The 26,776-nt window shown below is 44.8% G+C and overlaps 1 protein-coding gene and 2 long non-coding RNA genes across 11 annotated transcripts in view; 2 read left to right on the top strand and 1 right to left on the bottom strand.

Annotated features, from left to right (window-relative positions):
- Positions 1–26,070, bottom strand: part of TSNARE1 (t-SNARE domain containing 1) — a 451,241-nt gene extending 425,171 nt beyond the window's left edge. For 2 of the 9 annotated variants that reach the window (XM_068176547.1, XM_068177290.1), the window contains exons 1-2: positions 26,005–26,070; positions 10,157–10,250 (exon numbers count right to left, since the gene is read on the bottom strand). The gene's annotated coding sequence lies outside the window, so the exon portion shown is untranslated. Of the gene's footprint in view, positions 1–2,179; positions 2,331–10,151; positions 10,251–26,004 lie in introns of those variants that run through there. The other 7 variants (XM_068177204.1, XM_068177026.1, XM_068177112.1 and 4 more) reach the window with 7 other exon arrangements.
- LOC137465497 (uncharacterized) lies at positions 2,533–5,268 on the top strand. The gene is made up of 2 exons (XR_010994670.1): positions 2,533–2,674; positions 4,337–5,268. It is a non-coding gene; the product is annotated as an uncharacterized lncRNA (long non-coding RNA).
- On the top strand, positions 18,337–18,789 carry LOC137465554 (uncharacterized). Its single transcript, XR_010994707.1, has 2 exons — positions 18,337–18,479; positions 18,666–18,789. It is a non-coding gene; the product is annotated as an uncharacterized lncRNA (long non-coding RNA).
- Positions 26,071–26,776: the final 706 nt, after the last annotated feature.

The raw sequence follows: 26,776 nt of genomic DNA, 5'->3' as shown, positions 1-26,776 counted from the left end.
CAGGCTGGACAGGGCTTGAAGCAATCTGGTCTAGTGGAAGGTGTCCCTGACCATAGCAGGGGGTTGGAACAAGATGATTTTTAAGGTCCCTTCCAACCCAAGCCATCCTGTGATTCCATAACTTTTATATACACACTCCAACAAGCACCAGAATATCAACATACTGCATCCCAAAAATCCCTGTGAGAAGCAGGTGTCCCACAACCAGAGGCCTGAAGACGCAGTTCTTGCTTCCCAAGTATCCTGTGCCCAACCAGCAAATGCCACAGTTTGCTTCCAACATAGACTTGTTGTGCTCCAACAAATGGATCTGCCACATTACTGTCCCATTGTTGAAGAAATTTGAACCATAATTAACAGAAAAGTGTCCTTCAGTGAAACAGTGATCTGATTTTTGTCACTTTAACCGAAAAATTAGATCTATATCATCCACTGCATGAATTTGCTTTTCTAATTTAAGGATTTCTCACCATCTTGACTGCAAACAAAACACAGGGTCTTGTTTGCAGTCAAGTCAGAGCAAAATTGATGAATGCCAACACAGCTGGATCTCAACAGCCCTTCCGCTAAACTGCCATGTAAAAATTAGGGGAGTGACAGAGATTACCAAGAAAAATACAGCAACACACCTGTAGGTGCCCAATCAAAAGTTATTTCATGGAGAGGGAAACAATTACAGGTGCAGAGGAAGCATGCAAAGGAAGGCACACATAGCAGAGTTTGCATTAGTGCAGCTGCCTTTATTGCAATGACCCTAATTGGCATTTCCAGATGTGAGGCAGGAAAATCAGCTGACAGGAGCATCTTTGCCCATAACCCTAGAAAACCTAGGTTGAAGAAGATACAGGGCTCTATACAAGTCATACGTGAAGAAAAAAAACCTTAAATTAAAAATCCCTCCTTCCTTCTTTCCCACATATTGAACTGGTTAAAGCAGTCCACGTTCTCCCGTTGCCACCAGCAGCATTTATTTATCACCATCCTCAATTCTGAAAGCAAACTCCAAGCAATAACACATGATCTCCCTGCAAAACCAAACTGAGATGGATGGAGGACAAGGGGTATAATTTAAGACACTTTACACTGCTCCCAATACCAGGAGCACTGCATTCAGGCTGCAAGAAAGGTCATTAGTAAATTGAAGGCAGCAGAAGATAAGAGAAAAGTTTACAAACAACATTTCAAGAGGAAAAAAATGAGCTTATTTGGCCATTCAGAGAAAAGAACAACAGAAAAAAACAACAGAAAAGAACAACCAGAAAAGAACAACATCAGTCTGGGTGTGCAAGAGGCTTCCTCACTCCAGGAAGAGGAGTGAGCTCATCTCCACTGCTCATGATGGAGCACACAAGATCTGCATCAGTGCCATCAATAGTAGCACCCAGTGTGACAGGAACCTCCCCTCCTTGGCAAAGTCATCCATACCAACAGAATAGTTTGGAGCCATCTCCTGCCTCCCAGACGGCTTGCTCCTGTTAGTGCAGAAGTCTGGGGAGCCAGGATCTCCCTGCAGCAGAGTGCATGGGATTGTTGCCCTGGGCTGGCTATGCTTCAGCTCTCAGCCTTTTTGTGAACACTATAGGAGATAAGCACTGAGATACGGGAGATAAGCAATGTAAAGAGCTCACTTCTTCCCTCCTGAACACTATCATCTGATGAAAACACAGTTTCTCAAGTAAAGGAGAGGCTCTTTAAGTTGTTTTTTTGGAAGAACACGATGGAAGTCCGCACTGCCTGTAGCCTAGGGAAGATTCCCTATCCATGGCTGTGGGTTGGAAGGGACATCAAAGGCCATCCCATTCCAACCCAAACCATTCCGTGATTCTGTGTCATCAGCAGACAACTGACACACACTGGCTTCAGTGGATTTTCCATGGTTCAAAGTCCAGCTGGGAGAAAGGTCTTTCTTGTGAGGAGACGCTGTGGGAGCCAGGCCTGGTTAGTCTGGAGAAGACTGAGAGGGGATCTCATCAACCACACAAATATCTCCAAGACAGGAGTCAAGAGGATCGTGCCAGGCTCTTTTCATGGTGCTCAGCAACAGGACAAGGTCAGTGGCCATAAACTAAAACACAGCAAGCTCCACCTCAACCTGAGGAAGAACTTCTCTTCATGGAGGGTGGAACAGCAGCCCAGGGAGGGCATGGGTCCTCCCTCTCTGGAGACATTCCAAACCCACTTGGATGTCTTCCTGGGTCACCTTGCCTTGGCAGGGGGTTGGATTGGATGAACTCCAGAGGTCCCTTCCAACCCTAAAGATTCTGTGAATATATGAAGAAATTCAACCTAGCAGGACAGGCTGAATCTCACCCTACTTTCCTTTCTAAATTTGGACTATCCACATGGACAGACTTTCCTTGAAACACCTGAGGATTTCTAAAACACAGGTAGTCACCCTGACCTCACAGAGGTGCTACTTTTCATAATCGAGTTCCTTGACATTCTCATCAGTTCCAGGGGAGGAGAGGGCATACACCAAATATATGGAATGTTAAGTAATTCAGTTATTTTGCATCAGGAAGATTATGGACAATGTCCTAAATGTCCAACTTTCAGAGCATCTTGAAAAAAAAACACGTCCCTTCTACTTTTTTTTTTGGTCAACACAAGGCTTAGCAGTGATAAACCCACACATCTCTGTTGTGCATAGCACTGAGGACTGCAGAAATCAACGGTGAATCCCCACCTATGTCCCCTACAAAAAGCTTCCTGCCATGACAACCCCTGTCCTCCTACTCCATATCCCCATGACGCTTCTGTCACGACCTCTCCATGCCCTCCCTGTATCCGTGGTCACTCCCCCTCCTCAGCTTCAGGACCCATCCATGCCTCAATTTGTTCTCCAAAGCATCCAGAGAGGCAGCAAACAACCCACATTGGTAACCTAGACCCAGACATATGTTAACTCATTGACTGCACGATACCCAAAAAATAGACAGTCAGTGAATTTGCCTGAGTTTTGCTTGAGGACACTGAGATATTAAGTCCTTACGTGCTTGGTGAATACATACATTGGTGGTTGGGTGGAGGAGAAAATCAGTGAACTGTATTTTTTTCTCTGATGTGATTAACTCAACCAACCTACTTCAGTGGAAGAGGCAGAAAGACACCAACAGAAGAAAGCCTTAAAGGAAGTGAGAGACTTCAAACTATCAAAAAAGTAAAAAAAAATTGTTTCTGTAAACAACCCAGTGGTGCTCATCTGCTCTCACTTTCAGACCCGGGCCTCAAATATTCTGTTTGTATTTAATTTTCTGGCTCGTCAAGTAGAAAAACAACCCACTCCTGAAGCTTTCAGCTTTATTTATGCACTTGGTTAGGACTGAGCTGAACACTCAAACCTGTCAGTGAAGGTTTCAGGTGCTCCCAGCTCCTGTTTACACTCCTTGAAGTCTTTGCTCTCCACATCACAGATAACCACAGAATCATTAAGGTTGAAAAAGACCTCCAAGATCATCGAGTCCAACCATTAACCCAGCACCACTACCATGTTCACCACTAAAACTCATCCTCAAGTGCCATATCCACATGTTTTTTGAATGCTTCCAGGGATGGTGACTCGAGCACTTCCCTGTGCAACCTTTGCTAATGCTTAACAACCCTGGGAGTGAAGACGCTTTTCCTAAAATCCAATCCAAACCTCCCCTGGCTCAACTTTAGGCCATTTCCTCTCAACCTGTCACTTGTCACCTGGGAGAAGAGATTGACACCCACCTCACTACAACCTCTTTCCATGTAGTTGTAGAGAGTGATAAGGTCCCCCCTGAGCCTCCATTTCTCCAGGAGAGAATGACACTGTCCAGAAGAAACCACCCTTCATCCTACCACATCAGCCAAGGTCCCACCATGTCCCAGTAGCTGAAACTCAGGTTCTTCAGCTGGAAATACAGCAAGATTAATTTAACCCAAGAGAAAGCACAACCTGCTTCATAAGAGTTGAAACTGTGTTGTCTATCCAAAATCTAAGCATTTTTTAAAAATTGTTCTTGGTAGGGTTTTGTTTGGAATGCATCAGACTCTGGTGTTGGCTTAACACACCAAGGCCAAAATGTTGGACAGGGCTGAAATCCATTAATCCACTTCCAAGAGAGTGGAGCCTTGACTTTTAGTGGCCTAAAATTGTGCAGAAAGGCATCTTTAGGCTGCAGCTCTGTGATGAATTAGCTCTGACAACGAAGGGAACTCAAGACCTCCCCACAGCACTCCCTCCCTGCCCCACACCATGGCTGCCTGCCTCTCCACTCTCTTGCTAATACAGGGACCAGCAGCTAGTGCTGTAAATCAGATCAATGAAACATTCAGTTAAAAATAACAGCCCAAACCTCCTCCATTGCAGGAGAGTCTTTCGGATCACAAATGATGAAAGCACATTTCTAAAAAAAGCGAGCTGAGTTAAGAGCCATTTCTGAGAAGGTGGCAAAATAAACAGCCCTGAGCCCAACCAGCAGAACAAGGGCTGGAGGGCTGGGCTGCTTCAAGCATTGCTGGGGCTCCAGAATAACCCTGGCAGTGGGAAAACAGGTCTCAATACCCCCAGTTAGTGTCTACCTATGTCAAAGATGGTGCCTGGCTCCCATCCTGGTAATGCTGTAGGAGCAGGACATTCAGAGGACACCACCACCCTCCACTGTGAGCTAACCTTTGGGCATCTCCTTTCCCACTGGACTGTGTTATTCCTGCCTTGTAGATGGTAGATAGGGAGAAAAAGTTGGGATGCAGCTACTGAGGTCAAGAAACATCATCCTTGTGGCACCCACAAGCACTCGCCCTGTGGTGCTTGCTGTAGCTGTGAGGGAGAAGAGAAGTAACATCCCTGAGGTTTCTTTACAACTATTTTTATGATTGATGCTGGGAAGGAGGAGAGGGAGTGGGGAGTAAGTTTTTTTCCCCTTTTTTTATGTCATGTAAGCACTCACTAAACAAACAACCAGCTGTCTTCATCTTGCAATCCAGATGGATGTCCCTCTGCAACAGGGGGATGCACCACAGCATCTCGCCTCACATTTCCAATGCCGGGATTCAATACAGCGACTGCAACTTTTAATGCCTTTTACAAACATCTAATTCACTCAGTATTAATCCCTCAGAGCAGCTACTCCTTCATTTTACCCTTGGAGACATCAAGCTAAAATATTCATCAGCTTGAACACAAAAACCTACAGCTCTAAGCAGTTGTTGAGGACAGAGGACGTGCTGTTACCCAGTTCTTTGATATATATAGCAGTATAACACCATCCTTGCAATAAAAGTACAGAATGAGCCTCTAAAGATGCCTTTTTACTAGATGTTTGTAAGTGGATTTAGGTTTAATGACAAGCCTCTCTTGCTTATTTCCCGATTTTACTCATCCTTCTTTTTGGGGGGAGGGCAGCTGACAGGGGCTGTTCTTCCTCAAGCTCAATATTGAACAAAAAATTCCAAAAATATATTGAAAATACACTCTTAAGGCATGGCACAAGGCATATTTCAAATGAATGCAGCTGAAAACCTCCAAACTATCAAAAAGCTATTTCAATAAGGGATTTTCATTTACTCGAGACATTGAAGACATTGACGCAACTTCTAAAAAGATTAATCTTTTCCAAGTATTTTAACTCAATTAAATTGACAAAATCTCCAGCACATGAAGGTGACAACAACCCCATGGTCCATATTTTCAGTCTTCCCAGGCTACAGAGGGCTTCCCAAGGCTCACTATTTTACGGAAAACTTTCAGGCAGTCTCTCAGCTGACTCTGGCAGGCCACATCCAGATATGCCCAAAAATCTTTAGTATTGAAGAAGCAAACCACAGGAGTGTGCATTAACTCATGTGTGCATTCCACATCTCGGCCACAACAAATCACAAATACTGAACAGAACCTGACACACACACTATTTAATTTGACCTTTGACTACGACAGAGCCAAAGCAAGGTGACTCCAGCCCATAAATATTCCTGATTCCACCAGCATTGAAGATGTTCAGACTTCAAACCTTGAAGGGAAGCAAACATCAGCATCAAATCCCTGCAGTTGTTTTACCTTCAATAAAAAGAAGGGAAGTGTTGCCACTGAAGTGATGCTTTGCAATTCAAGCAATCTGTGCTCAACTTCCAGGCTTGACTAAGCTCTGGATGCAGCAGGAGAATTAAAGAGAAGTCACAGTCCTCTCACCTCATCCAAATCATCCTGGAGCTGCAAAATGCACAAGAAGGACTCCTGGTTGAATGGGATGTTACTGTGCTTCAGTACAGCACAGTAAGGAAAGGACCTGCATCATCTTCATTTTTAACGTTCAAGAAGATTAAATTAAAATACTCCCAAAAATCAAAAATATAGAAAGATACAACAATTGTAATCAAGGTGGCAAGAAACTAACAATGTGTTCACCACTACAATAGTGTGGGAGTTACCCAGAACCAGTTCATACCCTTGATCAAGGCATTTCTTTGCATCAGCCTCCTGCAGTAGGCAGATAAAATGTAGCTGTTCCGTCTACATAAAATGTGTTTAGATACATAAATCCTTGCAAAGTGGCTTTTTATTTTGAGGCAAAACCAGAAAGAATTATACGCTGCATTAAATATTTTCTTCTTTGTCCTCTTCTCGACCGTCTGCAAGATCAATTAAAGTGCTTTTGCATAAAACAGGCGGAGAGGAGCACGTTCCAAAAAATAAATAAATAACGACGCCACTCTTTGCTTTCAGTATGATGCCTGAAGAAAACAAGTGTAACGACTTAAAGATTCCCACAGTGAAAAAGAAGAAAATGATGAAGGTTTAATCATACACTTACAAGGCAACAAAACACATTTCTCAAGTCTTAATATCTCTTGTGAAATTTTAAGCGCTTAGACACAAATATTAGCAAGAAGCTGCAGCAAGCTGAGTCGTTTCCCCTGCCCTCACAAAGAAATATGTGCGAGTCCCTCCCTTGTACTCACACACACATTTGCTGTTTCCATTGCTTTCCTATTTGCAAAAATACCCCAATGAAACGATGAGCGTTTAAGACATTATGATTTAACACGTTCCTCACCTTATGGAGGTCTCGCCATCCTGGAGCTCAGCAACCTCTCTGTCCAGCTGCATTGCAACATCTGGAAGCACCAGCACGATTTCCCCACAGGCTGACCAGCAATGGGACTCAACAGCCTCAGCATGGGGACAACACACAGATCAACTGCTCCCCCAGTTACTGATGGGGAGTGGGGGGAAAGGGAGAGAGATCACCCCACCAAAAAAACTTAAGACCTACTTTCCTCTCCCTCAGAATGCCCTTTATCACAGCTGTGCAGGGCAAGGGAGGCACTGTTCCCATCAAAACCCCATCATCATAGGTTCTAAGGAAGAAATATTTTATGCTGAGGGTGGAGAAACATTGGCACAGGTTGCCCAGAGAAGCTGTGGATGCCCCATCCCTGAAGTGCTCCAAGCCCAGGATGGGCTTGGAGCAACCTAAGGCAGTGGGAGATGTCCCTGCCCATGGCAGGGGAGCTGGAACTGGATGATCTTTAAGATTCCTTCCAACCCAAGCTATTCTATGATTCTGTGACCCTATCTGGCCCGAGAGACTTGTAGTGGCCTACGTGGTACAGCAGGTCACTGACCATTTCCCCTTGGATTCTGGGGGCTTCGTTCTGCTCCCTGTCCCTCCAGCTGTGGGACTCATCCCACCATGTTTCACTCACAGCAACTGTGCCATATTTTTCCAGCTGCACAGGGGCTTCCTGCTCCTCCTGTTTGTTGTCCTTGCTGTGGGCACTGGTGCAGATGCACTTCAGCTGGGCTACTGTTCCAACCACCTCTTCTTAGGGAAGGAGCCCTAATTCCTAAATGGCCATTCCCATGGTTTCAAACACATCAATAACCCTGGTGCCTTTGCTGCTGCAGGGATCTCCATTCCCTACCTCCACTGACACAGCAGAACAAAGGGCCTCACTCACACAGCGTCCCATGATAAGAAAACCCAAAAATCTGCTGGTGACACCAGGCTCAGGGCCAGGTATTGATCTACTGGATCTTCCTGTTTTCTCCTCATCATTCCCTACAACTGGAAGGGTAGAGGAGAACACTATGTGTGTTCCTGATCCCTTAACCAGTCAACCTCATGACAAAGCACGAAAGAACTGAGAGGAGAGAGAAATCACTGGTCTACACAATTGAAACAGGAGGAGAATAACTTGCAATAATAAAATAAATCTAAAGAATAAGCCCACATGAAAAAGAAAACCAAATATCCAAGAAATGAAAACAAAAGCTAAGAGGTGAATAATTCATTTAGGCAATGTGCAGTGACCATATTCTACCTGAATTGCTTACATGGAAAGTTCATGGTTTAATCAGAACTGCTGGAACAAGAAAAACCGGAGTCATAAGTACAACATTTATCTTGAGTAAACAAAATAGGTCTCTGGGTAAGGCATTTTCATTTAAAACAGAAAAAAAAATAGGTTGCAGTTTGTGACGTGACCAGCAAGGGGAGTCGGTGCCCAGAACTTCGAGGGAACCACGCAGATGCAGTTTTGGGTGGAGAAAACTCAAATAAACAACTCTGAGGTAGTGACATTGATAAAACATTGAAAACTGTCAGAAGATGCTGGAAGATGATGGACAGAGAGCAGAAAACCCACTAACGTGGAAAAGATCGAGGACTTGAGAGATACTGGAGTAGAAAAATAATCATGTTTTGCTTGGAAATTGGACTTTCTGTCCCTGCTGGGACAAGACCTCCTGGAGAGCATGTAATAAAGAGCTCTTAGAGGGAAAAAGGCAAAGGACAAATGAAATCAAGCCAGGATGGATCTTAGGATAAGAAAATAAGGGTTAATCTCAAAATATTTCCAAGCACAATATTCTGACACTAACATGAAAAGACTTTGGCCAATTCCTCTGGTGGCCTCCAGGAGACATCCAGGAAGGTACCAGATGTCTGGGAGAAAGTGTCAGAGAACAAGGGCTAACCAGGCACCTTATCACTGAGCCCCAGAACCAGAGCAAATAGGGGAAACAACAAAACTATTAAACACAACTATTAAAAACAAGGACTGGGATTTAATAATATTATCCAGCATTTAAAGCAGAATGCCAGCAGTAGGAACTCATTAGTCTCTGTATGGGGAACAGCAGCAAAATCACTGCTGCAGCTCCAGCCATGCTGGGCTCGTCAACAGAAACGGGGCCACCCTGGGCTCCGGGGCCACCGGGAGGGGCACTCAGAGCTTTCGTTCCTCTGCCCTGTTAATCTCATTAACCTCCTATTTACTCTGTTGTTGGTAATCACTCAGAACGCTAATAGGCACAATTTATGCATATTATTTACTGAATGTTACTAATCTCTTCAGCTCTGTGTATGAATCGGAGCTGAAACAAGCCAATGCTCCAAGTGCTATGGAAAACGGAAGTAGAGAAATGAAAAAATATTTTTAAAATTTAGAAACCCCTTTTTAGGATTTGTTTCAAATTTCTTCAATATCTTTAGTTTCTTCGTGCAAGATAACCAGTCAATTCAGATAAATATATAGAATCCATCCATTTTACTAATCCTATAATAACATTTTAACAAGGGAAAACAGACATTAAACCAAAAATACCCAAGAAAAGACTTTTTTTCTCCTATTAAGCTGGAGCCCATGAAACAACTATTCCAGTCATGATACAAATTACAGTTAACGATATTCCAGGTGGGAAAAACAGATGCAGTTTAAGAAAACTGTTATTGCTGTTAAAGAACTCCATAGGTTTTACAGACACAGTCTGTTACACCTTGAAAAATGGAACTTTCACTGACCATCTGTTCCTAGCAGAGAACACCCAGCAACTCTGGCTTTGGCCAGAAAGCCCAACTCAAAGTCAACATACCATGAGCAGGGGACATCCCAGAGCTTAACGTACAGCCAAGATCAATGTCGGGGGAGAATTTGGATGGAGATCACCCAGTGGTAACCAGTTAAAACAAAGAAACCACTGCAAGAGCAGAAAATGTGATCCAGAGGTGAACATGTGCAAGAGCAAAGCCCACAACATTCCTACACCCCAACTCCAGAGCCTCCTCTACAACATGCAGCATCACCTCCAATGAGCTGAAAGGATATGGAGAAAACCAACCAAAATCAAAGAAAAAAAAATGAAATGATAAGGATTATCAAGGGAAGAAAACAGCACAAGTTACCTCACCCACAATTTTATTCTGCTGTGTTGTGGAGCAACTCGTTGGGAACTTGGCAGCAATAACCCAATGGACCCAAAGCCCAGCTCAGCAGTATTGTTCCTGTTTAGATAAAAGGGAAAATAAAAAGAAAATCAGATGTGAAAAACACAAGCAGGCTTTTATCTGCTCTGTTTCCCTCAGTCTGAAGCTCAGGGATTCCCAAGACTGAGGTTTTAGCTGTATCTTTAGATTCAGCTGGGAGTTTTCACACCCTGTGAATTTGTTAAACGTATCCATATATTAGGCAAGCCTTGCTTTTGGCCTACACAATGTCTGTTGACAATGGAACACACACCAAAAAAAAAAAAGGAAACAAAAGAAAACTTCTTCCCTTTCAGGGTGCAAACATTAGGAGATGCCTTGCTAAACACAGCAAGTAATTTTCATTTTCTGCAATTTGTGATTTTGCATTATTGTCTTTTCCCCCTGTTTAGCCATGTCATATTTTATGGTCAGTATCAGCCAGTTAAACTGGTTATACTATGTTTTTACTACACTTTTACTGCATTTCCTACAAAAAGAAAGCCTGTGCAAATATAGGGATTGCTGAGAGAGAACCACACCACTGAGACAACCACATGGACTCAGCACTGGACTTTTGAACGGTTTCAGGGATGGTGATTCCACCACTTCCCTCAGCACTCTGTCCAGTGTTTGACCATGCTTTCATTGACAAAATTTTTCTTATATCCAATCCAAACTTCCACTGGTGCAACCTGAGGCCATTTCCTCTCATCAGAAACAACATTCGTAAGGATCCAGAAACTCAGATAACTGTGGAGATTGGAATGACATCATAAACTCATTTCCCACACATACTTTCACAACTTGTTTGAGGGTTTTTCTGCCCAAATTTGGAAACTAATGCTCCAGAAGGAATTTAAGACACTTTTAATGCAGTTTATTATGCTTTAATAAAAAATAAAAGAGAAAAGAAGGGCTTAGGTAACTCAAGTAGAGGCACTTATACACTGGGCAAAGTACAGAAATAAAAATATTACAGACTTTTTACAGCAATTATTCCTCAAAGAAAGTGTTTTCATGAAAATGCTGATATTTTGGGCTTGTTATAAGCAGGAGGAGCATCACCACACAGGAGACAGCTTTCCAGACTAACCATGAAAGTCTTCTACTCCCTCCTTAGGATGGGATGGTGGAGAAAGTAAAATCACATGGGATGACACTGGGGCCAAAGAGAGCAGCAAAGGATGCCAAAGGAGCTCCTACCTTGAGTTTTTCTACCCTTAGAAAAACCATCCAATTACCCTTTCCTCCTCTTTGATTGCACAATCGACTTCAACACCCTCAAAAGCCAACACCTCCAAAACATGGGGAAAAATAATGATTAAGAGCCTTTAAGTTAAAGTACAGTACCCAGAACCAGCTTTCAAAGACAGGGTAAATAAGGAAGACCTTTAAATTTTAAGACGTTTAGCAGCACCTTGTCATGCCACATCACAAAACACTTCTTCCTTGTTATTTCTCTGGCCAAAGGTCAAAATTCCTCTTCCCAAGAGACAAGGCTTCAGATAAAAAGAGTGGTGAAACTTTTACATCCAACTAATTCAGGAACAATCCACATCTCCATCCTGGAGACCTTCCTACATATGATTTATTGCAATTGAAGGTGGGGGGAAAAAATGACCAAATTTGTCTCAAACTGAGGCAGTCCTGCTCCAAACGAAAACAGAATTATTTGTGCAGCACACAGAGTTCAGCACTGAAATCTCAGGATGTTCACGGATGCTAAGGTAGGAGTTTTTATTACCCTCACGTAGCCTTGGGACAAGCATTTTTTAACTGCCTGTACAAGCAAAAAACCAGTGACAATTTCAATTTTTCAGAACTACCTAAGCCATGGCACACCCAATCCTGCCAAGTCGTAATTCAGGTATTTAACTGTAGAAACCTGGGGGTCCAATTTCCCAGAAATATCATTATGCCCATCTCCCAGAGCACCCAATACAGAAATGATCAAAACCACACCACATAGAACATGAGATTTCTTGCTCATCCATCTTCTCCTTATCTCATCCTCTCACCAGTTCCATCCCCCAGACTGATGTTTTCTTCTCCAATTCAATCTTTTTCTGGTGGTTTCTCCTCAGCAGGGCCTCTCCTCTTGCATTCTCCATACAGGAATGCAAGAGGGATGTGATCCTTTCTTGGCATCCACTGGGACAATTCCCTTATAGGGAGGAATTAATGACAACTCTGCCCACCTGCAGGTTTTGGGTTTTTTTTTTTTAAGCCATCATGTATGTAACTCACACGATGTCAGTACAGGAATATCACAGTAAGGCTCTGGAAAGTAAGGGGCGGGTTTTCCTCGTTTCCATGGTTATGAGCAATTTTAATGACCAACCTAAATAAAAAGGCTGGAAGAGAGAGAAAGTAGGAAGGAGTGAGGTGGGTGTTTAATTTTGATTGACAAGACAGAGCAGAACTAGTTAAGATCTGTCAAATGCTTGCTGAGGATCACAAATCCTCAGCACATTCTACGCCAGACAGAATTAGTGTAAATGCACAGTTTTACAAAAATATTTCTTATCTGCTGAGATCAGAGTTCAGCATTTCAGCTGCCCCACAGAAAGCAGCTGATGTCCTAACTACCAAAGGAACAAAGGTAGGGCCAGAAAAAATACATGTATATTTTAATTATTTGTATTTGATTTTTAAGTATTAACATCTACAATGTCTTAATATGTCTTAATTTTTGTCTCTGACCTATATAAATAAAATTATTTTTATAAAATGACAGCATTCTCAAGATTGCTAACTACTAAGACAACAATTTTAAAGGTATTATCAAAGGCACCACTTTGGAATCACATCTGCATCATATGAAATGTTGTATAAATACAGAATAAGGAGATAATTCCTGCAATAAAGATCTTAAAAGAGGAGACTGAACGCAGAAGGAGTTGAACACAGATTTGATGGAAAATTTCAGGAAACACAATCTGGAAAGACAAAAACACTGGCATGACAGTCAGCTGTGATGTTCCCTGATACACTACCAAAAAACAAGCTTCGGGGAAAATTAAGAACATTCCTACAAATGAAATAATCAAGAAGGAAGAATAATGGAGAGGTGGAGACTTGGAGCATTTCAAAGTCAGGAGCAGAGTTTCATGACCTTGGAGGGAAGAATCAATACCTCATCAAGGCACAAGGCAGCATGAGAAGACTAAACCAGCATCTTGTGTTTAAGGCCAGGGAGAAGAAGGATGCACAAAAGGACAGACACAAAGACCCAAGATGTGCCTGAACCAAACTCGAAAGATATTTTTCTTGTTCTCACTTGGCTCTGTTGGGACGCAAGCAGGACACAGTGATCTTCACAGGGCTACACACCCATGAGCTTTGCTATTTTATCAAATGATGTTAGAATTTTAAGGAGAAAAAACTCAGCAAGAGAGGATGAGGTTACAAAAGAGGGAAGTCAACAGCTCCTGAGATGCCTGCCAACAGGATCTGCACTTAAACCGTGCAGTTTTGGCAGAGAACATTCTCAAAATCTGATATTTAAAAGTCTCATGGTGTTGGAACATGTAATTAAAGTAAAAGGATACAAGTGAACTAAGATCTGATCAACACAAACTTGTATCAAAGTCAGAATGTGTTCCCACAGAGTCTCAGCCACCTGGTTCTTCCATACTTCGTTTAAAGTGAGAAAAATTAGCTACCAACTACTTTTATTCCCACTCAAAATCATCCCTCTCTAGCCTCTAAAAGGGATGGATTTGTAACAATCTTCAAGAATTAAAAATTCCAAAAAAAGCCCAAAACTCAAATGTTGCTTAATTTACTGCCACTTTTCGATTCTAGAGCAACATATTTGTTGTGATAAAAACTTCTCCTTCCCCTATCAATGCCCAGGTATTAAGGGGTGAAGGAAACAAAGAACAATGAAAATAACTATAATTTCATTCTTGCTCCTCAAGAACTGGATTAAATTAAAGTATTCAAATCCTTTACTGAGAAAAGCCCTGAGGAGAGGAAGGACTTGGGGATATTGGTGGATGGGAAGCTCAACATGACATTATAAATGGCAATGTGGCTGCTCCATCCCTGGAAGTATCCAAAGCCAGGCTGGACAGGGCTTGGAGCAACCCGGTCTACTGGAAGGTGTCCCTGCCCACAGCATAGGGTCAGAACGAGATGATCTTTCAGATCCCTTCCAACCCAAACCATTCTAATATTCTACAAATTTACTGCTGTTTCCTTCCTAATAGTGCCAACATGAACTCAACAGCCAAGAAAATAAAGAAAAGAAAATCCAACAAAAATAAGAAATTCATATGTGATCTGATTTCTTACTGCAAGATTTCCAACAGCCAAGCTGTCCACCACCAAGTTGAAGAGAAAAGTCAAAGCAATGTGAAATTAGCTGGCACAAGTTCATTTTTTCACGAGGTAATGCCTCGAAAACTCCCAAACCAACTCTGCTGCCATCAGAGCCACCTCTTCCTTGGACAGAGCCCAGGAGCTACTCGCAAATTAAATACAACCGAATTTATTGCTTCTGCAAACCTGGAAATTTCAGTTACAGAGGTGACGTGACATTTTGTTTCACCAATGCTAATCTAATACCTTTTTAAAGGTGCATACGTTTCACCCTGTTGGCTTCCAGCACTGAATTACCAGCTCTGCTAAGCTTCAGAATAAATGAGACGAGCATGGCCTCCAGGCAAAATCCCTTTGCTGTAATCTTTATTCAAAACACACCGCTCTGGAGCCTTGCATGCATTGCCAAAAATCGCCTTGAGGTTTGCTCTTAAGATGGCAATTTGCATATCAACATTTTGCTGCAGAGCTTACCCAATGTCCCCACTATTATTTTAATACTCTGTTGTGGGCGGCCCCCTGAGCAGCTCACAGAAGTGCGGGCTAAAAATATTCCTGCCTTCCCCACCGGCTCCACACATGACCACAGCGAGCGCCAGCTCAGATGCAAAACCGGCAGTGATGGCATCCACCCGCCTCTCCAGGAGGATGCTCAGACTCCAAGGTGCTCAAAAAAACATGGCAAAAAGGAGGAAAGTAGCCCTGCATGGATGGAGGAAAAATGCACAGGCGCTGGAGGAGGAAGAGCTGGTTTTACAAGGGAAGCAGGAGATGTTTATTCGAGTGCAAGACATTCTTGGGAAAATATATTAAGAGGTAATAAAGCAGGTGAGGGAGGCACCGCCTGGGATATGAATTTAAGATGATGCTGAACAGAGGAAGGGAAAGAATTCTCAAGAACAGAACGGGAGCAATGCCGGGCAGACGCGAGCACAGACTGATTCATGCCCCAGGAGGGAGATCCCAATCCCACTGGCAGCACCATGTTGACGACAGCGCATGAAAAAACATGGATTGCAGGTTTTTCTCCTTGCCCTCCTCCCCCTTGCCCAGCAAACCCCAGGCTCAGAGGTTGTAATTATTTCTGGAAAGGTGCAAACAGGTCTGGGAAATGAAACTGAAAACTGGAGCTATTTATGAGATGCCACGCAGGGAATAGGCATTGGAGCCCGGCTGCCAGATCAGCGAGTGCAAAGACACTCCTGGTCTGCTCAGGAGAACAACTTTGCAAAGTGGTTTGCAGCCAGCCAGGCAAAATAACCAGGCTCAGTCTGCCAAGGATGGTGAGTTAATGGAAAGAGAGGGTGGAGAACCACCAGAAGACATTGCTCCAGCCAATTACAAGGGATTTATCATGATGCTGGTAGGCTTTGAGATAATGTTCATTGAGATGACATCCACTCATGACAACCAACTGCCACTCTGGGGTGTGGGAGAGGAGCAAGGAGGCCATCAAGTCCATAAGTCTCCCTCAACCAAGTCATTGTAGAGGAAAGCAGCCAAGGGACTCATCTGCCTGGAACTGTTCCAGGCCAGACTGGATGAAGCTTGGTCTAGTGGAAGGTGTCCCTGCTCACAGCACGGAAATTGGAACAAGATGATCTTGAAGGTCCCTTCTAACCCAAATCCTTCTACGACCTGCATGTAAATGACCAGTGGAGACCACTCATCCCCCTACTCCACAGGCCACCACTTGCTTCCAAGGATTATTGCCCAAACCCAGGAAGAACTACAAATTTTGAAAAGTAATTTCTTTTCTGCTGGTGGAGAAAAGCAGCAAATGCCAAACTGTCCCAGCAGGAGGACCTCACTCCCTGATGAGGCTGAAGGAGCCAGCAGCATCTCAAGCCCACAAAGCAGACACCAAGGAAAATTCAAAAACTCTTTTTGGTCTCACCAGGAAAGAAAGGAAAAGAGATGGTTAAATTCAGGAAGTATAGGCAGAGAAGCAGTGAGTGCTCCTGGGGACAGCAGGATCTCCAGACTATTTTCCGCACACTCTTTATATTCTGTGCTCAAATGCCTTACAAACAGGACTAGGATGCACAACTCTGTTTCTGAGATTATACTTATTTTTAATTGGAAAGCTAGCCCAGTGCAGAAGGAAAAGAACTGACCAAAGAGAGAAGAGCAAGTCTGAAGACCCCAGAGCCTGTGGGATATTTCTATACATGAAAGGAAACAAAGGTACAGCTGAACAATGTGCAAAGAAATAGAAATAATAATAATAAAAAAAAAAATAAAAAAGCAGATCTTGGTTTCCATGCACAGAGAAGAGGATCTTGACAATTAATTTGCCAGTATTCCCATAAGAGCGAAAAAAAAAACCAACCCACCAGAATTCCAGTCTCATGACTGCCCTGTGTTTGGGACAAAAGGAGACAAAAACAGAGAAGCTGTGGATGCCTCATCCCTGGAACTGTTCAAGGACAGACTGGATGGGGTTTGGAGCAACCTGGGATAGTGGGAGGTGTCCCTGACCATGGCAGAGGGTTGGAAGAAGGTCCCTTCCAACCCAAACCATTCTAGGATCCTGTGAAACCCACCTGCTTCAGCTCTGGAGACGATCAACAGGAAAATCTCTGTAGTGAGAGTCTCAGTTTGCTTCTTCAAACTCAAAGGTGTCCTGTTTTACACAAATATTGCAATCTTGTTTTCACCACTTGCTAAGATGTCTCTGCAAGGGCTGGTTTGGGCACTTGGCTAGGACAGAATCCATTACATTTTTAGAAAACCAACCCATAGCTATGAAAACTCCCCATGGTGCATGATCAAAACTTAGGAGGGCTTTGGAAAGCACACAGCTGCTCTCTAAAAGAGAAGTGTCAAAAAGCTTTGGGCAGCATTTCTTGGGCTTCCACACCCACATTTTGCCACCTATGACCATATTTGAGCACTTTGTGTTAATGGAAGCTGAAGGTCCTTGACACTGAGAAACTGAACCTCTAACATGCAGTAACCTCAACACAATTTAAGCACCACTATTTTAATTATTTTAGAGTTTTACCATATTTATCATTAGTAAAAGTAGATTTAGTAAAATGACTTGATTTTTCACCATCACTGCAGCTCTGGATAGCTTCAAAACCTGCATGGGATGGTCTGCAAGAGGATGGGGAGGATCAGGAGGCTGGACAAACTTCCCTGATCACAGCTATGAGTATTCACTATGGCCTCATCCTGCCCACATCAATCCCACAGCACTTTTGGCAGAGAAAAGACTAAAATTTTCAATTCCTTAAAAAAAAGGCCAAAAAAATCAGAACATAAAATCAAACAAAACCACATCCACTATTATTATATAGGAGTTTTATATATGTGGTCTTATGCACTATACTACAGGTATTAGTGGTTAATTTAATAGCATATGTATATTTGTGAGCTTAATTTTTCATATCTTTTCCCTGAGCATCCATAACCTGCAGCAGAATATTTGATGGGACTGACATCAGGGTCACCGCAGCAGCAACAGGCACTCGGGTAAGGGAGCAGCTGGAGATTACCAGACACAAAACAGAAGACAAGAATACACTTGGGGAAGGTAAATCACATCTCAAGCTATCTAACACTATGTCTAAATTTGTATAAATCAGGTATTTAGAAATTAGGAGGTTCTCATGAGAGTCTAGATAGTGAATAGTGTCACAAGGGATCACAAATAAATTGTTTTTGTGGGGAAAAATATAGTGAAAAGCTGTATTAAGGTTTAGCTCTTCATTCAGTTCACACAAAGGAAAATCTGAAGACCTGCAGCTTCCCACAAGAATTTCTGTCACGTACAGGGTTATATGAAACAAGGTGTGACCCAGCACTGCTCCCGCAGCCTCATCAACCTCCCTCATCTCCAGATGCACAGCAGCATTTTTATCTTCAAAATCAGAAGAACTTGGATCATGGTGAACATCTCCATGCTGGGACACAGGATGCTGCAAAGCATTTGTTAATAATTCAGCTCAAACCTACTTGCAATTACCTACAGTGAGTCGCAACCACTGATCCCTCTGATCCTGAACACTTCCCATCCCTGCCGTGTCCACAGCCAAGATGGGTGGAGCTCTGAGCAGCCTGGTCTGGTGGAAGCTGTCCCTGCCTATGGCAGGGGGCTGGAATAAGACGATCCTGAAGGTCTCTTCCAACCCAAACCCTTCTATGATTCAATGAATCTAAAATTGAAGTGACTATTCCACAACTGTAGACCCAGTGAGACATCATCCAAATCTTCCCTGAACAGCCCAAGAGGATTTAGCTCCTCTGAGACACCCCAAAACTGGGGCACATGAGCACTGCATGAGGACTGTGGTCACAGTCATGAGATGTCACATGTCAGTAAATCATAGAATCACAGAATGGTTTGGGTTGGAATGGACCTTAAAAATAATCTCATTCCAAACCCCTGCCATGGGCAGGGACACTTTCCACTAGACCAGGTTGCTCAGCTCCTTCAGCTTAAAGCCATTCCCCCTTTTCCTATCACGAAACATAAAGGAATTTCAAAGTGGGGGAAGAAGGATGAAGAAAAACAGCATTCCTGGCTGTGTATGGGATTTTTTACTAAGCAGCCATTAATAGCAAGTTTGGGAGTTCCCTCATACCATATTTGAGTCTCTGGCATCTCACACGGCCAAGAAATGGGTTAATCCAAAAATCTGGGTCATAACACCTCCAAATCTGCCTGGTTTTTCCCATGTAGAAAAAAAAATGAGGCACCTCCTTCCTCCATGCAGAAGGATCACAAAAAGATTCATTAAAAATGGAAAAAAAAGCAACAGGTTTCAGCAATGAGCATGATCAAAGTCTCTTGTGGAAGAAGAAAATGTTTTATTTTACAGAAATAAGAACTATGGCAACAGCTCTGGAATAAAATCCTACAGCACGGCTGTCTCCTGCACTCCTTTACTCCATGCACCAGATGATGGAGGAGTCCTACAAGGGGAAAAAATAATACATGGCCAAGTTATTCAAGACCAGAATGACAATAAATGTATGCAGAGAGGAGAAGGAGGACTAATAAAGTCTTCAATAACCTCAAAAAAATCTTATTTTTGCAATGCCTGGCTTTGCAGCAGGGGGGACAGCAGAGCAAGAACAAAACAAACCCTACACAATGAAGAGCATCAAACATTTTGCAGTTATTTTCTGCTTTTATTTAAGAAAGAGATGACAGAGAGAGTGATCATCACCTAACCCAACATCAGTATTTACTTCCAAAAAAAGGAATTTTACAAAAAAAAAAAAAAACCAAACAAACAGTAAGTACAGGTAGTGCAGCCAATTTTCACTTCATTCAAGAAGTAGATGGAAAATATTTTCCAGATTTTGCTTGCAGCATCCCAGCAGATGAACTGCCAACACACCTAAATGGCCCTTGGAAGAGCTTTTCCCTTAAGATCTGCATCCCAGAAAAAAAAAAAAATTCAAAAACATCTTTTGATACACTATTTATTATTTTTGTACCAACCTTCAGGATATGTTTAAAAAGCAAGTGATTATCAGTGCAATCTTTGCTTTACTAATGGACACACAAAATAGACATTAAAAAAAAAAGATAATCTATCCTGCCCCTTTTTTATTTTAGTTAAATGCTATTTTTTCCATCATCAGAAACACTGCAGAGATGTGCCCATGCACTGCAACAAAGAGATGGCACCTGCCTACTGAATTTCCTGACTAGTGACACTTCGAAGAAAAAGAGTTTTAAATAGAAACCTCCCTGCAAGTGTTAAATCAGATTAATTTAACTCTTGCGTTATTTTAATCTTAGACGCCAGCATTTGCAAGGCAAGCAGGAAAAAAAAAACAGGGAGTAGGATTCTTATCTTGACCATATTCTTTGGGAAATACAGTGTATTATTAAAAACCACAAATAGCCTTTCTGACAGCAAAATACAGACACTTCTGGCTCTTTTGCAGTAGGAAAAGAGCACCAATATTTTATTATGCTTTCTGTTCACTCAGCAGCAAGTGAAGGGCAGAGCTTTCCTCCAGCTTTGCGGTGCCCAGTGCCACTGCCAAAAACACCAACGCCAGTTTTGGGCCACACTTTGGATTTGCACGTGGCAAAAAGTCTTCTGCAAAACACAATGCACTTTGAAAGGCTGGTGATGCTGCTGAGGAATAAGTTTTGCAGCATTTCCCCCACAAAAACCATGAAGGAGGTACACTCTGATACCTCAGTTGTGAGTTAGGCTCATGCTTAAATAGCTAGATTAAATTTAGAGGGGTGGATCATGTCATAGAAAACACACACATTCTAATGGTCAGGAATCATGGAATGGTTTGGGCTGGAAGGGACCCTAAAGATCATCCAGTTCCAGTCCCCCTGCCATGGGCAAGGACACCTTCCACTATCCCAGGTTGCTCCATGCCCCGTCCAAACTGGCCCGGAACACTTCCAGGGATGGGGCAGCCACAGCTTCTCTGCGCCAGGGCCTCAGCACCTTCACAATAAGGAACTTCTTTCTAATATTGAATCTAAACCTGCTCTCTGTCAGTGGTAAGCCATTCCCACTGTTCTATCACTCCAACCCTTGGTCCAAAGTCCCTCTCCATATCTCTTGGATCCCTTTTAGGCACTTCAAAGGGACTTTATACCCTCCCTGGAGCCTTCTCTTCTCCAGGCTGAAAATCCCAGCTCTCCCAGCCTGGCTCCAGAGCAGAGGGGCTCCATCCCTCTGATCCCCTTGGTGGCCTCCTCTGGACTTGCTCCAACAGCTGCACGTCCTTCCTGTGCTCTGCAGGTGGGGTCTCACCTGAGAGAGGCAGAGGGGCAGAACAACCCCCTCAGCTGCTGCCCACCCAGCTTTGGATGCAGCCCAGGACACACTCAGATTTCTGGGCTCCAACTGCAGCGGCTGGGTCCTGTCCAGCCTCTCATCCACCAGCACCTCCAAGTCCTTCTCCACAGGACTGCCTTCAATCTATTCCTCCCCCAGCCCAGACACCAGAGGTTGAAACACATGACCAACCATGCCCTGGGTGGAAAGATTCATCCATCCATCCATCCATCCATCCATCCATCCATCCATCCATCCATCCATCCATCCATCCTCACTGTGACCAAACCTGGACACACAAGTCCTTTCTAGTGCAATCAGCCTTTGCCTGGACAACTCCAACCCTAAATAAAACACAGGCTCCTCCTGCCCACCTAAAACCCTCAGGTCTCACCAATTTCCAGTCCTCTGAAGCATCAGCAACCCTTGGAAGGTCCATAAAAACCCAAGTGTGAGTCATCCAGCTCACCTCACTGCACAGAGCAGGTGAACTGTAGGAAGGAGGATAATAAAGATGGGAAAAGTAAATTACAAGTTTTTAACAGTTCATTCCACTTTAATCGAGCAGAATGTGTTTATGGTACAGGCAGGGAATAGAAAGTATTATTTTTATCTTGATATTATTTGCCCTTTCACACTTGCTATTTAAATATTCCTGAAATCCTAGAAGAACCAACAATTCAAAATACCATTTGAGATATATATATATATAAAAGGAAGAGGAAGCACAGACTCATTCATTTTCAGCTTCCCTCTTTTTTTTTTCTTTTCAATTACATTTTAAGTGCTGTAATATCAATGTGAAATTTTATCAAGAAACCGAGTATTTGTTTTTCCTCCACTGCTGGTAAAGATTCTCCAGATCCAGAGCAGACAGGAAGACCTGGTCACACCAGAGGGTTGTGTGATGAGGAGTAAATGATAAGAGGTTTAAAATGTTTTAAATAAATAAATAAACAAATTAAGAGAGTTGTGAGAAAATTAATGAGGTTGCTTGCACAAGAGAGGATGAGAATAAAATACTGTAATACTGAAATATCTGTTCTACCAGTCTCTTTTAGCCAATCTCAACTAAATAACTTAGAGAATCACAAAACACTGTGGGTTGGAAGGGATCTTTGGGTTCATCCAGTCCAAAACCCTGCCATGGGCAGGGACACCTTCCATTATCCCAGGTTGCTCCAAGTCCCATCCAACCTGGCCTTGAACATTTTCAGGGATGGGCCATCCACAGCTTCTCTGGGCAGCCTGGTTCATTGCCTCACCACCCTCATAACTCTTGCTTTATACACAATAACAGGAGCAAACAGGGATGGAATCTGAATCAGAAGCCTGGATCAAGCAGGACACGTGGCTGCACTGATCAGCCTCTCCCACGTCCATCAAAGCTGCGTTAGTAGTCAAGTTAATTTTAGTTGCATTAATAAACAAAAGCAAACCAGTAAGGTGGGAGGGCTTGGAGAGGTGATTTGTTGCATGGATGACCACTGGAAAATGGGAATCAACACATTTAACACCCTAGAAGAAGTCCAGAAACCAGACTGAGGATGAGAGGGAAAAGGATGTTGCAGCTGGCAAAGATGGCAGAGCAGGAAGGCAACAAGGGGTTAGACAGCAATGCCCTAAAACATCAGGGATTTAAAAACCTGAATCTACATCAACACAAAGAGGAGGGATTTTCCAGAAGGGCACAGGGTGATAGGAGAAGGGGGAATATCACTGAGCTAAATGAGGGTAGATTTAGGTTGGATTTTAGGAAGAAATTCCTTACTGACAGAGTGGGGAAGCCCTGGCAGAGGCTGCCCAGAGAAGCTGTGGCTGCACCATCCCTGGAAGTGTTCAAGGCCAGGTTGGATGGGGTTTGGAGCAATCTGGGACAGTGGAAGGTGTCCCTGCCCGTGGCAGGGGAGTCAAACTGGATGGTGTTTAAGGTCCCTTCCAACACAGCCCAATCTGTGATTAACACTCCAGGCAACATCCAGAGTTCAACGTGGAGATGAGATGGAAAAGGGCATCACAGCTGGAGAAGACAGCGGAGTAGGAGAGCATCAAGGGGTCAGACAGCAGCTGGGCTGATTCAGTGGTGATTTAAAGACCAGAAACACCTGCAGGGACACCTGGACCACAGCAGAGCCCAGCAGGGCGGGACTGAGCACTGTGCTATCACAGCCCCACTGCAAAGGGAAAAACCAGCCTGGAAAAAGGGATAAATGCCTGATAAAGTATAAACCTGATTGCTAAACAAAAACAAAAAAAAAAAAAGTGAGGGAAAACCATCATATTTTAATCAATCCTTCCCACTCCACAGCACACAGCCAGTAAAAATTTAGGATTCAGTCTGCTGAACCCTAAATCCTTTGTGCAGAACAAAGCAAAAAGCAGAACTTGAGGCCACCACCCCACGCAAGGGTTTGCAAACAAACATCTCCTTGTTCCTGCAGCACTCCCAGACACAAGGATGCACCTCAAGCTCCAAAATGTCACAGACAACTTCAAATGCTAACAAGAAAAGGGTTCTGCAGGGCGTATTCAGCATGCTGGTGGCAGAATGAAACGTGCTTTTAGCTTTCCAAACCTTCTGCTTTTTGATATGCACACAAAGACACCAAGCACTTCCATGGGAACACGAGGTTTCCCCAGCAAAGTCCACTCCAGCGCCAGATGCCGGAGGTTAATTGTACCCCACAGCTCGGGGGAGCTTTTATTAAAAGCTTCAAACCACAAACACTTTTCCAAGTACAAAAGCAACAAAAAAAAAGTTTCTGCAGTCAGTTGAGGGCCACCACAGAAAGCGGCGCTTTGTACATTTAAAAGTGTTTTTTTTTTCCTCTCCTTGTACTTCCAAATCCATCCCACTGCCTCAAGCTCCCAAATTAGCCTGGAAGGGGGAAAAAATAATAAATAAACAACATCATGTCCTCTGTGAGGTTAAAATTGAGCAAAAACCTGGCAGGTAACCAGCCAGGAGCAGTTCTCAGCATTGTAATTGTGCTGAAAATTGATAAATCGAGGTTTCTTCCTGAGCAGCTATGGGACAGTGGCAAACTGGGTGCAGGGACATCCCATCCTCACCCAGTCACCAGTGACATGGGACACAGGTGTGGTCCACAGCACCCTCACACGTGTCCCTTCTTGCTCACAGCCCTTGGCAAGGCCAGCCCTGTCCCCAAATCACTCACTACACACATAAACCGCAGTGCAACAGCAGCCACAGCCCCCACTTTCCACCCACAGTCGCTGTGCCAGCCCGGTCCTAATGTCACACAACCCCCCAGCTTGTGCCAGCCAAGCTCTGTCCCCACGTTACACACTGCCCCTGTGCCAGGGCACTCCTGTCCCCATGTCACACCCCCCTGTGCTAGCCCTGTGCCCATATCACAAGCCCTGTACTAGCCCTGTCCCCATGTCACACGCACATCCCAAACTATGCCAGGCCAGCCCTGCCCCCACGTCACACACACACACACCCTATGCCATGTCCTGTCCTCATGTCACACACACACACCCTGTGCCATGCCCTGTCCCCATTTCACACACATCCCCTGTGCCATGTCCCGTCCCCATGTCACACACACACACACACCCTATGCCATGCCCTATTTCCATGTCACATACACACCCCCTGTGCCATGTCCTGTCCCCATGTCACACACACACACCCCCTGTGCCATGTCTTGTCCCCATGTCACACACACACATCCCCTGTGCCATGCCTTTTCCCCATGTCACACACACACCCCCTGTGCCATGCCCTGTCCCCACGTCACACAAACACACCCCCTGTGCCATGCCCTGTCCCCACGTCACACACATACCCCCTGTGCCATGCCCTGTCCCCATGTCACACACATACCCCCTGTGCCATGCCCTGTCCCCATGTCACACACATACTCCCTGTGCCATGCCCTGTTCCCATGTCACACACACACATCCCCTGTGCCATGCCCTGTCCCCATGTCACACATACTCCCTGTGCCATGCCCTGTTCCCATGCCACACACACATCCCCTGTGCCATGTCCTGTCCCCATGTCATACACACATCCCCTGTGCCATGTCCTGTCCCCATGTCACACACATACCCCCTGTGCCATGCCCTGTCCCCATGTCACACACACACACCCCCTGTGCCATGCCCTGTCCCCATGTCACACACACACACACCCTATGCCATGCCATGTCCTGTCCCCATGTCACACACACCCCCTGTGCCATGTCCTGTCCCCATGTCACACACATACTCCCTGTGCCATGCCCTGTCCCCACGTCACACACACACACACACACACCCTATGCCATGCCATGTCCTGTCCCCATGTCACACACACACACCCCCTGTGTCATGCCCTGTCCCCAGGTCACCATGTCACACACTGCCTGTGCCAGGCCAGCCCTGTCCCCAGGTCACACGCACACCTGTGCCCGTGTCGCACACACCCAGGCCAGCCCTATCTCCATGTACACACACGCCCAACCCAACTGTGCCAGGCCAGCGCTGTCCTTATGTCGCACAGTGCCAGGCCATCCCCGTCCCCATGTCACACACACACACACCTGTCCCCGGGTCATACAAACCCCCCGTGCCAGGCCGGCCCTGTCCCCGTGTTACACAGCGCCAGTGCCACCCCTGTGCCACGTTCCCAGCCCGTGTCACCCGCTGTCCCCACGGCAGGACCGCCGGGCGCCCCTCACCTGCCGCCGCGCGCCCGTCACCGCCGGCACCCAAACATCACGTGACCACAGCGGCCCCGCCCACCGCGGCCACGTGTCCCTCCCTCCGCCCCCCATCGTTGTAGTCCTCAACCCGCTGGTGAAGCCGGCCGCTCTGCTCGCTTTGGACTACAACTCCCGTAGTGCATCGCGACGCGGCGTCCCGTCCCCTTCACCCGGCAACCAATCGGTGGAGGGGACTGCCCGAGGGGGCCCCGCCCACCTGCCCTCAGCACCTCCCTCTTCAGGGCGCGGCCCGGGCCGCTGCCCGCCTGCCGCCGCTCCGGGAAGTATTCCTTGTTCCACATCCTCCTCATCCTCGCTGCCCTCCTCACCTTCCCCCTCCTCCAGGAAAACCCCAGGAACGGCTGAGGGAGCTGGAAGTATTTATTCTGTAGAGAGGGTTGTCAGGGGGCACCTCATCACTCTGCAACTCCCTGACAGGAGGGTGTAGCCAAGAGAGGGGTAGGTCTCTTCTCCCAAATAACCAGAGACAGCGTAAAAGGAAACGACCTCAGATTGCACCGGGGGAGATTCAAGTTGGATATTAAGAAAAATTATTCACTGGAAGGCTGGTCAAGCATTCTAAAGGGCAAGTAGTGGATTCACCTTTCCCTGGAAATGCTCAAATAAAGTGTAGATGTGGCACTTGGGGACAGGGTTTAGTGGTGAATTTGGCAGTACTGGGTGAATGGTTGGACCCAGTGGTCTTTCAGGTCTTTTCCAACCTTAATGATTCCGTGATTCTCTGACA

The sequence above is a fragment of the Anomalospiza imberbis genome, chromosome 1 (genome assembly GCF_031753505.1).
Source record: "Anomalospiza imberbis isolate Cuckoo-Finch-1a 21T00152 chromosome 1, ASM3175350v1, whole genome shotgun sequence".
In the NCBI taxonomy this organism is placed as follows: domain Eukaryota; kingdom Metazoa; phylum Chordata; class Aves; order Passeriformes; family Viduidae; genus Anomalospiza; species Anomalospiza imberbis.
The sequence above is the reverse complement of the archived record's forward strand: the minus strand, read 5'-3'. Positions and strand labels throughout refer to the sequence as shown.